This window comes from Esox lucius, chromosome 4, assembly GCF_011004845.1.
Source record: "Esox lucius isolate fEsoLuc1 chromosome 4, fEsoLuc1.pri, whole genome shotgun sequence".
Classification (NCBI taxonomy): domain Eukaryota; kingdom Metazoa; phylum Chordata; class Actinopteri; order Esociformes; family Esocidae; genus Esox; species Esox lucius.
The window spans coordinates 2,840,073-2,847,201 of record NC_047572.1 but is presented as its reverse complement, the minus strand read 5'-3'; the positions used below and the strand labels follow the sequence as shown (position 1 = coordinate 2,847,201).

The 7,129-nt window shown below is 47.5% G+C and overlaps 1 long non-coding RNA gene across 1 annotated transcript; it reads left to right on the top strand.

The window, feature by feature from the left end:
- Nucleotides 1-2,063: 2,063 nt before the first annotated feature.
- LOC117594378 lies at nucleotides 2,064-4,043 on the top strand. The gene is made up of 3 exons (XR_004575651.1): nucleotides 2,064-2,138; nucleotides 2,623-2,760; nucleotides 3,738-4,043. It is a non-coding gene; the product is annotated as an uncharacterized LOC117594378 (long non-coding RNA).
- Nucleotides 4,044-7,129: the final 3,086 nt, after the last annotated feature.

Sequence of the window (7,129 nt, the reverse complement as noted above, 5' to 3'; positions counted from 1 at the left end):
AGTTTATATTGTTTAACTTTGAACAGTTTTTTTATACAAAGTTGCTTTGGCGCTGTGTTAGGGTATCATTGTCATGTCCCCTCTTCCGTGATGAGTGTTTTCTTGTGTCTGTCTGTTTGTCCTGGTAATGAGCTAGGGGGCTTGACGTCAGCTCCAGGATGATGCCGGTGCCCAGCTGTTCATTGTCAGCAATCACGCACCTGTTCCTGGTTTACCAATCACCCACTGCATTTAGGAGTCCTGACGTCCCGTCCCTGCCGGATTTTTCTGCTCAGTTTGCCTACCCGTTGCCGTTTTGTGTTCACACCCTGTTCTCCCTCAGGATTACCATCTCATCTTTCACTCACCTGGTTACTCACCTGGAGAGACACACACTGAAGCTGGATCAGTCCACCACGCCACGACCAACATTTAACTTCCTGCTCCCTTGGGATTTCAGACACGTCCTCAACCCACCATCCAGTCCTGCTCCCTATCCCGTGTTCTGACAATTAACATCACATCCTTTCTATTTCTTGTGTCCGATCTGCTTTTGGGTTCCCACCAGATCCCTGACAATCCTTCTGATTGGCTTTTGGTAGAACAAACCATTTTTACAGAAAAAGGTTCTGTATAAATGGATTGTTCTACTAACAGAAAAACTCTCTATAGAAAAAAAGTGCAAGGATAAAAATCATGAATCCACTTCCTTAATGCAACTGTTCTATTTAATAGCTGTGACTTTCTCAATAGAACTGAATACTAACACTGATTGTCTCATATGTAATATTATTTGAGCCTGTCAAATGGGTCCCCCAGGCCCTGAGCCAGGACAATGTTCCTGATCGGTGTCACCGCTGTGAGGCACCTGTTTCTCATACTAGACACTCTTGCTCAGTGATGCAATGGGTCCTCCCACTCCTTTTTCTGTTCTGGTTAGAGCCTGTTTGCACAGTTCTGTGAACGGAGTACTGCACATCGTTGTACGAGATCTTCTATTTCTTGTTAAGTTCTCGCATGGAATTGCCTTCATTTCTAAGAACAAGAATAGACTGACGAGTTTCAGAAGAAAGTTCTTTGTCTGACCATTTTGTTTCTGGCTAATCAAACCCACAAACACTGATGCTGAAGATATTGAACTTGGACAGTTTTATTGCATTTTTAATCATCACAACAGTTTTCAATGATACTAACATAATTGCAAAAGGGATTTCTAATGATCAATTAGCCTTTTAAAATAATAAACTTGGATTAGCCACTGGAACACAGGAGTGATGGTTGCTGATAATGGGCTTCTGTACACCTATGTAGGTATTCAATTAAAAAGAAGTCTTTCCAGGTACAATAGTCATGTACAACTTTAACAGTGTATATACTGTATTTCTGATTAATTTGGTGCTATTTTAATGGACAAAAAATTACCCCAATATTTTTAACGGTATTGTATGTCTATTACTATGTGTGGTACACTTTCTTGAAAAGACCTGACAAAGATCCCAGTGGATCGAAACATTGTCCCCATATATTTAACAAAGACACGTGGTGGAGCATATGGGTGGTTGATGTGACATGGCCTTTTTGAGATTCCATATGGAGGACCAAACCTGCCAAAATTACAAATAAATAATCTTACAATAAATCAATAAATATATTTATATATAAAAATATAATAATAAACGTATTAACCAATATTATTATCCCTGTTTATTAAATTCCTTGACCGTTGATACCTGCATTAATTTTTTTATATTAATTTCCATAATCTTATATTTCTTTATATATTTATTTCCGTATTTTTTCATTTCTGTATTGTTTTATTTCTATATTCATTTATTTCTGTATTTCCTTGTCCTTAATTTAATGAGGGGGCGGGACTTTAACAGGCAGACAGCAATGAAGCCAAGAACAGCAGATAGAATCAGACTATGAAGACAGTGAGTGCTTTTTTAGATCTTAGGCACATCCCCATGCAAATCACTATTCCTAGTTTAAGCACATGCATCGTTTGTGCCTAGGTGACATGAATAAGGTATGGATAAACCGAGAGGAGTTTGGAATGCGGAAGTAACACGTGTCATGGAGCAGCCAATAGTTCCAAACACTGATAGTTCCAGCACTGAAGACCATTAATATTAGGAGCTTCCGAAGTACGCTCGCTAGTAAGTTGATGAAATAATTTGAATTTTGACTATTAAACACATTTTCCGACCTCTCATGAATCTAGTCAGTAGTTTTGTTTTATGTAGCCAGTTTTATTTAATGTTTATTGGAAGATAATAGATTAATTGTCGTCACCATTTTACTAACGTTAGCAACTGGAACCTCATGTCAGTTGGGCTTTCTTCAAGTTATTTTCAATATACAACGTTTATCTTTGGTGTCTTTTTGTGACACATTAAACTTTAATCAAACAGTCACTTGTGTGGGATTCAAGGAATGTATACACCTGAAACCAGAAAACATATTTTTTGTATTACATTTCATTTGACAACATTTTCACTTTTAGGAGGTGATGGACAAATCTTAAGCAAGACTTATACCTAGATAATGTAAGTCAAGTTCCAGCTCGAACAGGTGGAAATTAATTTGCAAAGCCATTCACAATCGCTATATGTGTGTTGTCATTTTGTTTGTTTTCAACAGGATGGATTATCAGTGGAGAGTGGAGTGATAACCAGGCTGGGGGAGCTTGCCATTCCTGTAAGCAGTGGAGTGATGATGAAGCTGGTTGGTGGCACTATTTGAACAGTGGAGTGCTGAAGCTGATGCGGTGATAAAGCTGTAAGTGTAAGAGAATATAATATTGTTTGAAATTAGTCAGAAAATCATTGTCAAGTGCCAAAACTAACACAAACAAGACAACACATACTCAAATTTCATGAAGCAGATTTGTTGGACTTTTAATATATGATCAGTAGGGGTGGGCGGTATGACCAAAATTCTGTTTCACCTATTGCCTTTAACAAGCAGGCTGTTCATTACCATGCCAACCGCTTGCGCGTCCACTCTGAAAGTAACTGTACACATAAGAGACGGATAGATACATTATTTAAGGTTATTTCTATTCGTTAGAATATTGATATATTAACTTGTTGTCAAGTAAGCCCCATTGCGAGCATGTGCGTCCCTCTAAACTTTTCGGGTGCTACACTGCTCTAATTGACTTCTGCGCCTCCCCCCCAAAAAAATATCATGTTACTTTAGAAAACGTAATTACTTTGTGGATCCTCTTGGTCTTTCTCCTGTTTCTTTGACAAATATCAGTGTCTCAGTCTCACTCACGCTGCCCGTGAGGTAACCACGCCTACCTATTTACATGTCGTGGTTTATACAGAATAAAACAAATCTGTTACAGTTTACAATTTCTTCTGCAGTAATGATATATACCGTCATACCGCCCAGCCCTAATGATCAGCATACAATCAGTAAAACTAGTACAAAAATTTAACAAGAGACCAGAAGAAAGGCAAAACAGGGAGGGTCTGTATGCTGAAGCCACAATAGGTGGTGGGACATTTGTAGAAGCAAAGGTAAGACCAAGCGCCTCCATGGCAACGAGCAAGGTGTTTGGTGGGGGCCTGCTTATTGTATGCCTAGATGTTTCTTGGCCTTGCTGGTTATTTTTTGCCCTTTTTGCCTGGCTTTTGCTTCCGTGGTGGCCATCATCAGACAGCAGTTTTTTTCTTTGAGCACTAATCTGCTTTGCTGCAATTCTCAAACTCAGCCTAATGTATCTTTTCATGTATTTCTTTTTGCAGATCATGGCATGAAGGAAGCCTGCTGTCCAAGAGCCCACTCTCTCTCTCCAGCATATCCATGGCATTTGGATCCATGAAGGAGGCATCGGTCGTAGTTCGGAATAGCTCCTCGATTTGTTGGACTAAATCGAAGGCTTCTTTTGAAGGCTGACAGAGTAGACCGGGCTTAAACTCCTTCAGCTTGAGTAAAACACTATGCTTTACTTCAGGACTGTCATCACTGTGCTAAATTGCATTTTGACAATCACCATGAACTGCCTGAACTGCCACCTTAACGTGGTGGAGAGGTTTGAGTACCCGAGTGACCCTAGGAGCTATGTTGTCTGGGGCTATATGCCCCTGGTAGGGTCCTAGGCGACGGGTCTGACTAAGAGCAGTTCAAAACCCCCTTAATGATGAGTACAATTTTGAGTTCCATGACGTCGCCCGGTATGGTGCAGCCGGGGCCCCACCCTGGAGCCAGGCCCGGGGTTGGGGCTCGTATGCGAGCGCCTGGTGGCCGGGCCTTTCCCCATGGGGCCCGGCCGGGCTCAGCCCAAACGGGCGACGTGGGGCCGCCTTCCCGTGGCTCACCACCCACAGGAGGGACCATAAGGGGCCGGTGCGGAGAGGATCGGGCGGCAGTCGAAGGCAGGGGCCTAGACAACCCGATCTCTGGACACGGAAACTAGCTCTAGGGACGTGGAAGGTCACCTCGCTGGCGGGGAAGGAGCCTGAGATCGTGCGTGAGGTTGAGAGGTTCCGATTAGAGGTAGTCGGGATCACCTCTACGCACGGCTTGGGCTCTGGAACCACACTGCTTGAGAGAGGATGGACTCTTCACCACTCTGGAGTTGCCCATGGTGAGAGGCGGCGGGCTGAAGTGGGTATGCTTATAGCTCCCCAGCTCTGCCGCCATGTGTTGGAGTTCACCCCGGTGAACGAGAGGGTTGTTTCCCTGCACCTACGGGTCGGGGATAGGTCTCTCACTGTTGTTTGTGCCTACGGGCCGAATGGCAGTGCAGAGAACCCAACCTTCTTGGAGTCTCTGGGAGGGGTGCTGGAAAGTGCTCCGACTGGGGACTCTATCGTTCTACTGGGGGACTTCAACGCCCACGTGGGCAACGACAGTGACACCTGGAGGGGCGTGATTGGGAGGAACGGCCCCCCTGATCTGAACCCGAGTGGTGTTCAGTTATTGGACTTTCTTAGTCACAGTTTGTCCATAACGAACACCATGTTCAAGCATAAGGGTGTCCATCAGTGCATGTGGCACCAGGACACCCTAGGACGCAGGTTGATGATCGACTTTGTTGTCGTCTCATCTGACCTGCGGCCGTATGTCTTGGACACTCGGGTGAAGAGAGGGGCGGAGCTGTCAACTGATCACCACCTGGAGGTGAGTTGGATCCGATGGCGGGGGAGGAAGCTGGACAGACTCGGCAGGCCCAAGCATACTTTAAGGGTCTGCTGGGAACGTCTGGCCGAGTCTCCTGTCAGAGAGATCTGTAACTCCCACCTCCGGCAGAGCTTCGACTGGATCCCGAGGGAGGCTGGAGATATTGAGTCCGAGTGGACCATGTTCTCCACCACCATTGTCGAAGCGGCCGCTCGGAGCTGTGGCCGTAAGGTCTCCAGTGCCTGTCGAGGAGGCAATCCCCGAACCCGGTGGTGGACACCGGAAGTAAGGGATGCCGTCAAGCTGAAGGAGTCCTATCAGGCCTGGTTGGCTTGTGGGACTCCTGAGGCAGCTGACGGGTACCGACAGGCCAAGCTGGCTGCAGCCCGGGTGGTTGTGGAGGCAAAAACTCGGGCCTGGGAGGAGTTCGGTGAGTCCATGGAGAAGGACAATCAGCTGGCCTCGAAGAGATTCTGGCAAACCATCCGGCGCCTCAGGAGAGGGAAACAGTGCCCTACCAACGCTGTTTACAGTACAGGTTGGCATCACCCGGGCTGAAGTCACAGAGGTGGTCAAGAAACTCCTCGGTGGCAAGGCACCGGGGGTGGATGAGATCCGCCCTGAGTACCTCAAGTCTATGGATGTTGTGGGGCTGTCTTGGTTGACACGCCTGTGCAACATCGCATGGCCGGAGGGTGTGTTCCAACTATAGGGGGATCACACTTCTCAGCATCCCCGGGAAAGTCTATGCCAGGGTTTTGGAGAGGAGAATACGGCCGATAGTAGAACCTCGGATTCAGGAGGAACAGTGTGGTTTTCGTCCAGGCCGTGGAACACTGGACTAGCTCTATACCCTCTATGGGGTGTTGGAGGGTTCATGGGAGTTTGCCCAACTAATCCACGTGTGTTTTGTGGATTTGGAGAAGGCATTCGACTGTGTCCCTCGCGGCATCCTGTGGAGAGTGCTTCAGGAATATGGGGTCCTGGGTCCTTTGCTAAGGGCTGTCAGGTCCCTGTACGACCAAAGCAGGAGCTTGGTCTGCATTGCCGGCAGTAAGTCAGACTTGTTCCCATTGCATGTTGGACTCCGGCAGGGCTGCCCTTTGTCGCCGGTTCTGTTCGTAATTTTTATGGACAGGATTTCTAGGTGCAGCCAGGGGCTGGATGGTGTCAGGTTTGGGGACCACACGATTTCGTCTCTGCTCTTTGCGGATGATGTTGTCGTGTTGGCCCCTTCAAACCAGGACCTTCAGCATGCACTGGGACGGTTTGCAGCCGAGTGTGAAGCGGTGGGGATGAAAATCAGTACTTCCAAATCCTAGGCCATGGTCTTCAGTCGGAAAAGGGTGGCTTGCCCACTTCAGGTTGGTGGAGAGTGCCTGCTTTAAGTGGAGGAGTTTAAGTATCTAGGGGTCTTGTTCACGAGTGAGGGGAGGATGGAACGGGAGATTGACAGACGGATCGGTGCAGCTTCTGCAGTAATGCGGTCGATGTATCGGTCTGTCGTGGTGAAGAAAGAGCTGAGCCGCAAGGCGAAGCTCTCGATTTACCGGTCAATCTACGTTCCTACTCTCACCTATGGTAATGAGCTTTGGGTCATGACCGAAAGGACAAGATCCCGGATACAGGCAACCGAAATGAGCTTTCTCCGCAGGGTGGCTGGGCGATCCCTTAGAGAAGCTCGGTCACCCGGGAGGAGCTCAGAGTAGAGCCGCTGCTCCTCCACATCGAGAGGGGTCAGCTGAGGTGGCTTGGGCATCTTTTTCGGATGCCTCCAGAACGCCTTCCTGGGAAGGTGTTCCGGTCCAGTCCCACCGGGAGGAGACCCCGGGGAAGACCTAGGACACGCTGGAGGGACTATGTCTCCCGGCTGGCCTGGGAACGCCTCGGTGTCCCCCCGGAAGAGCTGGAGGAAGTGTCTGGGGAGAGGGAAGTCTGGGCATCCCTGCTTAGACTGCTGCCCCCGCGACCCGGCCCCGGATAAGCGGAAGATGATGGATGGATGGACCACAAA